Source organism: Sinocyclocheilus anshuiensis, unplaced genomic scaffold (genome assembly GCF_001515605.1).
Source record: "Sinocyclocheilus anshuiensis isolate Anshui unplaced genomic scaffold, SAMN03320099.WGS_v1.1 scaffold431, whole genome shotgun sequence".
Taxonomy (NCBI): Eukaryota; Metazoa; Chordata; class Actinopteri; order Cypriniformes; family Cyprinidae; genus Sinocyclocheilus; species Sinocyclocheilus anshuiensis.
Window position 1 is genome coordinate 1,219,681 of NW_015551065.1, and position 11,313 is coordinate 1,230,993.

The window sequence follows — 11,313 nt, forward strand, 5'->3', positions numbered from 1 at the left end:
CAGTATCATCAGCTCATCGGTTATCAAATCGGACATGTCCGAAAGAAACGGTTCTCGGTTCAGTGTACTGGTGATCCGAAAACCAATGCAACCGGTTCTTGACTTGAGAATGAGAATCAGCTCATCGGTTCTCAAATTGGACGTGTCCGAAAGAAACGGTTCTCGGTTCAGTGTACTGGTGATCCGAAAACCAATGCAACCGGTTCTTGACTTGAGAATGAGAATCAGCTCATCGGTTCTCAAATTGGACGTGTCCGAAAGAAACGGTTCTCGGTTCAGTGTACTGGTGATCCGAAAACCAATGCAACCGGTTCTTGACTTGAGAATGAGAATCAGCTCATCGGTTCTCAAATTGGACGTGTCCGAAAGAAACGGTTCTCGGTTCAGTGTACTGGTGATCCGAAAACCAATGCAACCGGTTCTTGACTTGAGAATGAGAATCAGCTCATCGGTTCTCAAATTGGACGTGTCCGAAAGAAACGGTTCTCGGTTCAGTGTACTGGTGATCCGAAAACCAATGCAACCGGTTCTTGACTTGAGAATGAGAATCAGCTCATCGGTTCTCAAATTGGACGTGTCCGAAAGAAACGGTTCTCGGTTCAGTGTACTGGTGATCCGAAAACCAATGCAACCGGTTCTTGACTTGAGAATGAGAATCAGCTCATCGGTTCTCAAATCGGACGTTTAGCGTCCTGGTTAACAAACGGTCAACTCTTTCACTGATGATTCACAGTTTGTTTATTGTTCACATTCCGTAGAGCCATCACACAACAACGTACCATGAACCACCGTAAGAGCTAAAAAAATAAAAATAAAATAAAAATAAAAAATAAATCGTGAAAGTTGAAGCACAAGAGAAACAAACCAAACAAACAAACCAACAAAATAAGCATTAATCTAATAACAAAATCACATACATCAAGCAAAGATGATTGTTACCTTGTTCTCCCTTATACCAGGAGCTAAACTTATGAACCGTAAAGTCAATGACTGGAGACTGTGCACCCGTGCCTTGGTTGGCGTGCCTTTTTTAGCGTTCCTTGCTTAGCATGCTTTCTCAGTGTCTAACCCAATAAGGTATGCACATCATATATCCGCTGTGTTCAGTAAATGCACTGTCAAAATTAAAGTCCTCAACCATAACCTATTACATTTAACAAAATCGAATCATATACACAAACATACAAAATAATACAATGATAATGAAATAATTAAAAAACCACAAATAAATAACACACCACATCAGGGTTCGTTACACTCCCACCAAATCATACCATGAATATAAACATGAATGATTTCCAGATATAAATGCCCTTAAATTCACAGTAAGCAGTCATTTTATACAAAGCACAATTTTTAAATCCCTTAAGAAATTATGTTTTAGTCACACTGATTGTTTTCTATTAATAGCACCAGCTTTTGTATTGGCCTTTCAATTACTGACGGTTTATCAAGACGCTTGCCTTTCATGTCAAGTTTTGAATCACCCAGATGTATTCTGGCTTTTCTAACAAGTCCATCAGAACTAACAGTAGTCTCCTTTACTCTACCCAGTCTCCAGTGATTTCTCGGTAAATCGTCATCCTTTACTATAACAACATCACCAATTTGAATATTTCTCTTAGGAATGTGCCATTTTTGTCGGGCGGATAGATTTGCAAGGTATTCCTTGCGCCAACGACTCCAGAACTGCTCTGATAAATGTTGCACTTGTCGCCATCTTTTTCGGGCATATACATCTTCCTTAAACTTTCCTGGTGGGGGTAAAGCAGCAGTTGACTTTAGTGTGAGTAGGTGGTTAGGAGTGATTGGTCTTAAACTCTCAGGGTCAGTTAAACAACCAACAGCAAGCGGTCTGCTATTTACAATCGCCATAGCTTCATAAAAAAAGGTTCGTAAAGAAGAATCGTCCAGTCTTGCTGAATGAAGTGCAAGTATAGAATTTAAAACGGACTTCACTGTCCTGATCTGACGCTCCCATACTCCACCAGTATGACTAGCATGCGGCGCATTCATCACAAAGTCACATTGTTTTTCAGACAAAAATGCATTTATCCTTTCGGTGTCAATTTCCTCGAGTGCCTTCTTGAATTCATTTTTTGCACCCATGAAGTTTGTTCCTTGATCAGATCTAATTTGCTGTACAGTGCCTCTGATGGCAATGAAACAGCATAGAGCATTAATAAAGGAGTTCGTTGTCATGTCTGTGAGCATTTTGATATGCACAGTACGAGAACACAAGCAGGTTAAAAGTAGACCATACCTCTTACACACACTTCTTCCCTGTTTAACAAGAAATGGTCCAAAACAATCCATACCAGTGTACATGAATGGAGGTGACGGATTTACTCGTTCTGATGGCAAATCAGCCATTTTCTGCACCTCAGTAGATCTCCTAAGTTTTCTACATGTTCAACCATAACCTATTACATTTAACAAAATCGAATCATATACACAAACATACAAAATAATACAATGATAATGAAATAATTAAAAAACCACAAATAAATAACACACCACATCAGGGTTCGTTACACTCCCACCAAATCATACCATGAATATAAACATGAATGATTTCCAGATATAAATGCCCTTAAATTCACAGTAAGTAATCATTTTATACAAAGCACAATTTTTAAATCCCTTAAGAAATTATGTTTTAGTCACACTGATTGTTTTCTATTAATAGCACCAGCTTTTGTATTGGCCTTTCAATTACTGACGGTTTATCAAGACGCTTGCCTTTCATGTCAAGTTTTGAATCACCCAGATGTATTCTGGCTTTTCTAACAAGTCCATCAGAACTAACAGTAGTCTCCTTTACTCTACCCAGTCTCCAGTGATTTCTCGGTAAATCGTCATCCTTTACTATAACAACATCACCAATTTGAATATTTCTCTTAGGAATGTGCCATTTTTGTCGGGCGGATAGATTTGCAAGGTATTCCTTGCGCCAACGACTCCAGAACTGCTCTGATCTGCACGAGATGAATGAGTCAAGAGGATACAATTCAGAGTGAGATGAAACGCTTAGTCCCTTTTCCAACTTCTTTAATTCATCTTTATAGACATGACTTTGCAAGCATTTAATTATATGCAATTCAGCCTTCTGTCGTTCTAGCACAGTACTTGGGTGACTTGACTTATCTTTGCTGACTCTCCTCATAGGTCGAGCAACAGCTCTAACCGCTCGTGACCATGAAGAAAATTTAGACCAAAAATTTGGGGATTGACCAAATTCACTTTATCAGTGCCTTCCGTTTTAAAAACTTGAGCAATCTTTATCTCTGGGTCTTCCAAGGAGAGTTCTAAATTTACCTCTACTGCCTTCTGTAAATCTTTCTCCCATAAGAACTTCGGGCCAGAGAACCAGGTTGATGACAGCAATCCATGAACATTTAGACCTCTTGAGGCATGGTCGGCGGGATTTTCTTCAGAAGGAACATACCTCCATTGTTGTGGAGTTGTATTAAGCTGTATCCTTTGTACACGATTTGCCACGAAAGTATGAAACCTACGAGCCTCATTCCTTATGTACCCCAATACCACTTTTGAATCGGTCCAAAATGATTCCTCAACGTCAACAAAATCGAGCTCTCTTTTAAGCACACTGCTCGCTTCAAAGGAGACGACTGCAGCTGTTAATTCTAGTCTGGCAATCATTATGACCTTCAGAGGCGATACTCTTGATTTTCCCATTACTAAAGCACAGTGAACAATCCCATCCATGTTGTAGAGTCTCAAGTAGGAGCACTGACCATACCCGAGAAGGCTAGCATCTGAGAAATGATGCAATTCCGCCTTGACAGTTTTCCCGAAATTGTTAGGTGCATAAGTTCTTGGTATACTTATTTCTTGCAACTCAGAAAGATTTTGTTTCCAATGCTCCCACCGTAACTGAAGTTCCCTTGACAAGGAATCATCCCATCCAGTACCGCGCTTGCATATCTCCCGCAGAATTCTCCTTCCATTAAGAAGAATAGGCACTATAAATCCTAACGGATCATATACTGAAGCAACTGTAGATAGTATTCCACGACGAGTAGCAGGTTGTTGCTGCAATTTGACATTGAACTTGAAACAATCTAAATCCCTTTGCCACTGTATTCCAAGAGCTCTTTCCAATGGCAACTAAAATGCAAAATCCAAATCTTTAGCATCAGATGCGAGTTCAGATATAGGAAGACTATCCAAAACAGCCCCATCATTTGACATGAATTTGTGCAGTCGTAAACCACCCGTTGCACAAAGTTTTCTTGCTTCATCAGCAGCCTTAATTGCCTTCTCTGTGTCTTCCAAACTAGTTACTCCATCATCCACATAAAAATTCTTCAATATAAACTCTGAACCTAGAGGATATAAATGGCCGTTCTTGTTTGCAATATGCTTCAAACCAAAATTTGCACACCCTGAAGATGAAGCGGCACCAAAAATATGAACCTTCATTCGAAATTCAAGAGGGTTTTGATTGAATTCCCCGTCTTTCCACCAAAGGAAACGTAGGTAATCTCTGTCAGACTCATTCACATGAAATTGGTGATACATTTTTTCCACATCACACATAAGAGCGACAGGATGTTGCCGAAATCTGATCAGAATGCCATTCAAATTATTTATCATGTCAGGACCTTGAAGCAAGTGATCGTTCAATGAATAACCATTATACCTTGCTGAACAATCGAATACCACTCGCAAATTGTTTGGCTTTTTTGGATGGAAGACACCGTGGTGAGGCAAATACTGCCCTACAAAGGCAAAAGACCTTAACTCGCTAGAGTGTGAAACTGAGAAAAATGACTTTAAAGTTTTTTACTTGTCCAGCCAAACTAATTATAGGTAGGACACTGGAAATTTGGCAATTAGATGTTTTAGTAATGAAAATTATCTACGTTAAAAAATTGTGAGCTCAAACTTGATTTTTACCCCTGTTTTGAAGTTAATGTACTCTGCCTTTGCATTGTCTGCAAAACGTGACAAGTCACACCAAGGCAAAACGCAGTAACTTCCACATTATCAATATTTGGTTGCTGATCATCATTTATCATTATCATGATCATCATCATAATCATTTACAAAATCGTTATAGTAACACCTGTATAAAATCTAGTGATCATGGGCTGTCTCATATAGGCTATTGCATATAGTAATGTGATTTTTTTTTTTTTGGACCATAACAAGCAGACTAAAAGTTAAACATGAGTGGATACCAATTTATTTGCTATGCTCATTAACGTAAAAAAAAAAAAATGCTAGACATAGCATATAACTGTTAGTAGGCTACTGATTTTATGATTTATCATGCTAGCTACGGCATTCGAGTCCACACGCTTCCAGCTAGAAGTGACATCAACTAGAAGTGAAAGACTGGTGAATAATCTGCATTACAAAAAGAAAAAAAAAATTTAAAGGTTATTCACGATTACATATTGCTGCCAAGGTATCTAGTCTTTACAGTGCTTTGTTATATGGAGCTGTTTGGTAGAGCGCGATCTATCTAATTCATTTGTCTACACTGTAATTTAAACGTGGCAGACTTTAATGGACAGTAAAAAAAAGGCAGAACACCGTATAACTTCAAACCGGCACCGTAACTTCATTTTCACGCACGGCTAAACAAAGGCAGGATGCCGTAACTCAATTTGAGCGTTCCAAACAAAGTGAAAGAGCCGTAACTGGTGTTATACGGTGTTCTACCTTGGTTTCTCCGGGACTTTTCGAAGTTACGGTTGAGACGACACATTATTTTCTTGGAAAAACAACGAAATTGACTCAAGATACTTATGCACATGATAAATGATGTCTTGAATGTCCCAAAAATATCAATAACTAATTTTCGACAAAAATCGAAGTTACGGTCTTTTGCCTTTGCACGGCTCGAAAAAAATCGAAGTTACGGTCTTTTGCCTTTGCACGGCAGAATACCATATTTCTCCTTTTTTGCCACAGTCATTTACTTCCTATGCATTCCCTCTTTGAATGATCTCACTCATAAATTCCTTATACTGTTCCTTATACTTTTCATCCTTAGACATCCTTCTCTTGAGATGGTCAAGCCTAGCCACAACCAACTGCTTGTTACTCTGTAGAATAGGTCTTTCCTTAAAAGGTAACGGCATCTCATAAAGCCCATGCATATTTTTATGAATGCTTTCCTTCAATTTATTGAAAAAAAAATGTCATCTTGAGATATCTTCATTCTCTCTTCTTCATTAATGTCCTTGAAGTTCATTTTAAGAACACGAATTACGTCTGATGGAGTGACAGGAGGAAGTTCCTTGGCCGCAAGGCGATGACATAGACTGCTTTCTTTAGGCAAATCAAAACGTGGAGATGAACATCCTACAATGCTCCATCCCAAATCAGTTTGCACAGCAAAGGGCTCATCATCTTTTCCAACAATTACCTTTCGAGGAGCCATTGACCTAGGGCAGTTGTAGCCTACTAGCAGACCAATCACACAATCCTTTAATGACGGTACCTTATCCACAATACTCGACAGATGACTCCATTTCTTTGCGATCTCACAGGTAGGAATATGATCATGATTCACAGGTATGTAATCTCTGGTATAGGCAGGAGGGAGGTCAATAAAACTGCCTGATTCATATGCTCGCACTTGCAACCCTGACACTCTCTCACTTTGCACAATTGTATCTTTACCAAGCATAGTAGTTAATTTCAGTTTTACTGGACTTGATTGTGCCTTAAGGGCATTACTTACTCCTTGATCAACAAAGGTGGTATTGCGTTGAGAGTCCAGCAGAGCATACACAAGTCTTTCGCAGTTAGGATTCTGCTTTGTTGATATCCATACAGCAAAATCATTGAAGTATTTGCAGTCTGCCCTTCTCCAGCCACACTCAAAGTTACTGCATTTGTGCTGCTATTAAGAATACTTTGGAAAGACTCTGTTACAGATTCTGACTTCATTCTTCTTATAAAGTTGCTGTCATGCAGACATGAAGGATGCTTTCCGTTACAAATATCACATACAAGGCGATAACGACATTCACTTGCAATACGTCCTGATTTTAAGCATCCATAACAAAGTTTTCACTCATGAACAAATCTTCGCCGTTCCTCCAATGATTTACTACAGAAGTCAGAACAGTTATTGAGCTGATGATCACCTTGTTGACACAACAAACAGGGAGCTCTATTAACTGGTTTCACTGATTTCTGACCTTCACATTTTGTTTGAGTGTTAAAAGTTTGAGCCTTATTCCTTTTGGTCTCCTTCAAAGTGAGTTTGTCAATAACGGGACTCAAAGCGTGGAGAGCTTGAAAAGAAGTTACCGGATTACAAGCAGTATCTGCCTCTGCTGACACAAACTCCTTAAAGTCTGGGAATTCTTGATTTTGACTTAGAGTTTGTGTGACTTGTCGATTCCATCGACTGGCTGCCCAGTCAGGTCATTTCTGAACAAGTTTTTGGTTTTCTTGATAATCGTTCAGAATCTGAAGACCTCTGACATGAGGTATGGCATTTTCACATGCACTGAGGAGGAAGTCAGAAAAGTTTTGAAGACCTATTGCATCCTTTGAGTGAACTTTAGGCCAATTAGCCAATTTCTCTCTAAAAGCCCTTTGAATGGCAAATGGCTGACCATAACGTCAATTAAATTTCTCCCAGGCATCATGATAAGCTTCATCATCGGTACTAAAGAAAAGCTTTACCGAAAAGCTGTTCTATCTTAAGAGGTATGTGAGCGGTCACATACCTCTTAAGATAGAACAGCTTTTCAGCAGACGAGATGCATTTTCCTTCAATAAGTGCAATAAATGAGAATTTCCACTCAATAAATCGAATAGGGTCTCCTGTAAAAACTGAAGGTTCCGGTACTGGCAACCGACTCATAGCTAGACTGTCTTGAAAGACTGAAGCTGAAATGGGTTTTCCTGATACTGTTTGAGAAGCTTTAATATTTAGATCCACTTTAGGCAAATTCTGAGACACATCTTGCTTCCTTCTAAGATTTACCTGAGGAATGTCTTGCTCCTCTTTGATCTTGCCACAATCTGAAGATGAGCACGTGGTTTCTTTAACAATCTCTTTGTCATAGACCTCTAACTTAGCATGCACAGCTCGCACGTCCTTTTGTGCTTGTATTCGCTGCAATTCTTTTACTTCAGCCTCAATAACTCTTGCTGCTCTTCCAACTGCTGTATCCTTTCCTTATGTTTATCTTCTTCTAGTAAAGAATCATAAACAGCTTGCATGGCCGCTAAATCTGCAGCAGCATCTACTCGTTTGGCAGCTAGACTTGAAACAACAGAGCATTGGCTGGAATGACTACTAGCCCCTTACTGACACGTGAAACAGTCGATCCAAAAATCGAGTATGCATATTTATGATCTAATGTTCGAAGACGCCCTTTTTCCTTTTCAGCGTCAAAATCTCCATCCACCCCTGATATCCTCTCATGAATGATTTTAATAATATCAGCTGTGACCGCTTCATACGCATCAATTTTTTGTCTCATTTCCATAGTGGGTGGTGCACGCTGCCTAAATTCATCATACACACTCAGAATATTATTCCTTGCTGCCTCCAAATCATCAATTACCATAGCCAACTGTGTCACTGTAATATCAGTTTTAAGACGTTCGTGAGCTCTACGGGCCTCAATTTTCCACTTATTATACAAATGAGTAATCTTTTTCTCTTTTTTCTGTGACTCTTCTTGTTGGTATGCTTGCATTTTTTCGGTAAGAACAGGAGCGCGTTTTGAGCGACATACACTTTCACTCCGAGTTTCAACACAATCATAATTTTGCTTATTCAAATCATTTGCACCTGCATCTGACTTCGACATTTTCTCTTTGTATTTAGACTTCAATAAAGAAAATAACAGCAATATGCACACCTAATAGGCAGTCAATTTGATAATCAAGAACGGGATGTAAATTCAACACCTCTTTTCTTACTCATTGAAATGTCAACTCTTAAATGTGAAATTGATTAATATTCAGTTCATTAGTAAAGAGAATATACGCCACAGTGTCCATTGCAAGTATAAATACTAAAGTAAAGGCAACAAAGTAAGTTTGTCCTTTCAGAATTCATCTGATTAACACAGTTCAATCCATCGTACTCACTGCGGTCCATTCAAACAAACTGGCACTTTCCCTTTTCTTATCCAGTCCATCCGATCCGTTTGCTTGCCGCACGTTGAGCGGAGTCCTTTAATCGAAACTTGATCGATCCTCAAACCATGACGAGCGCGCTGCTCCCAACGCGATCGATGTCATCAAAGTCAAAAGGAAGTAAGTACCTTTACCAAATGAACCATCCCCTGAAGCAGCTCATCACATCGACGAGGATCACCGGATCGATGAATCAAGCTCTTACTTCAGCGTCCTGGTTAATAAACGGTCAACTCTTTCACTGATGATTCAGTTTGTTTATTAACCAGGACGCACCACATCAGGGTTCGTTACAGGACGTGTCCGAAAGAAACGGTTCTCGGTTGAGCGTACCGCTGATCCGAAAACCGATGCAACTGGTTCTTGACTCGAGAACCGCTCCAGCAGTGGGCGTGTACGTTCGTTATCCGGCTCGCTGCACACATGCTACTCTGCTCGTGTTTATCTTCAGTTCTCTCTTCAAAGCAGTTCAGTCAGTGTACTGTTTGAGTGAATGAATTACTCCAGGATGTTGGTTTATTTCGACTCAGAGGGAGTGTCAGCCACGTTAAAAAAGTGAATAACTTAAGTAATTTGTGGATTAATGCTTACTGGAGACGCGAACCATTTCAAACGATTCAGTCCAATTTGGTGAACTGGTTCAAACGGTTCACTAAGAAGAACCGGTTAAATCGAACGATTCGTTCGTGAACCGGACATCACTATTAGCCGCGAAACTTGATAACTAGCAAGTTATTAGGAACAGAATTGCAGAGATTCATTAAAAAAAAACCTTATACTCACATCTGCTGTAAGTGAAGCTGGATCACGAATGTTTCGCGCGAACATAAACGCATTTAGGTAGATCGGGGGCGCATTTCCTTCACAAACAAAAATAATCCACTGCGTCTTCAGCGACTCAGATGTTGGGAGTAAATGATGACTGCTATGTTCATTATTACATCCAACAACAAACACCTCAATCACTATGGAGCCATTCTTGTCTACGTCCCTGCTCTGGCATCGAAACAATGGCGGTCTGACTGTTACAGCTCACTCAGGGTGGGTCTAAGGTAAGACGGCACTGTCAATCAACTATCATGGGAGCGGCCTTCGTCCGTGTGTCATCACACAGACAAGAAGCTGAGAACGGCCTGATTTGAAAAAGGGGATATTATTTTTAGAGATTAAATAAAAACCACTGGGTGGATTTTTATCATTACAGGGTAGATGTGTACACACACTGCCAACGCACATTTAACATATAAAAGTGAATTTAGCATCTGATGACCCCTTTAACTGGTGCTCTGTGTGCCATGAGTACACAGCCAACTGTGTAATAGCCACAGTGCTTACATTTTTACAGGAGCAGAAGGTTAGCCTTTAGGGGTGCCTGCAGGATTTTATCTCAGGGTACACACAGAAGTAGCAACGCAGAATGAATGTTCATAAGGGCAAGTCCAGTAAGCCTGTTGTCTGTCATCGTGTTGCGCAAATATGTCTTCAGATGCCTCAACATGCTGAAAGACTGCTCTGTAGAAACCGTGGACACTGGCATAGTTAGAAGGACTTTCAGTACAGAATGTAAATTGGGGAAGAATCTGAATGTCATGTTCTTTAAAACCTGACAAATATCACTGATGCTGCATGCTGTAACAATAAATTGCCTTCACAGTACCAGTTCAACATCAAGACCATTTAGATTGGGCATCAGTACTCTTTTTTTTTTTCCTGCCACACCGTGTCAGACAATTCTGACAGTTTGTCCATAAGCAAATACTGTCCTTTCAGTCATGGGAGTGGAGGCTGTAGCAAATTAGCTCAAAAGGGAATCATATTTATAAGTAATTATAACTGGATATAATTAATAATGAATATTTAGATTAGATCTTAGAATTAAGTGTAGCAGAATCAATATTACAATTATTTGATCTGTCCGTCCACCGATCAGACAATGTAATCATTTATCAATTTTAGGAAAGATTATTTTCCTGGCCAAGGAAGAATAGTTTTCCTACTTTATGCAGTACTAGCAGTAATTTAGCATGTAGCAAGGATCAACATTCAGTGACTCCGAATTGTGAGCAGCACACAGAGACAATCAATTGTGAATATAAGGGATTTAATAAATGAAACTATAGCTAATGTACAACTAAACTAAGCAAAACACATATATACAGAATGAAG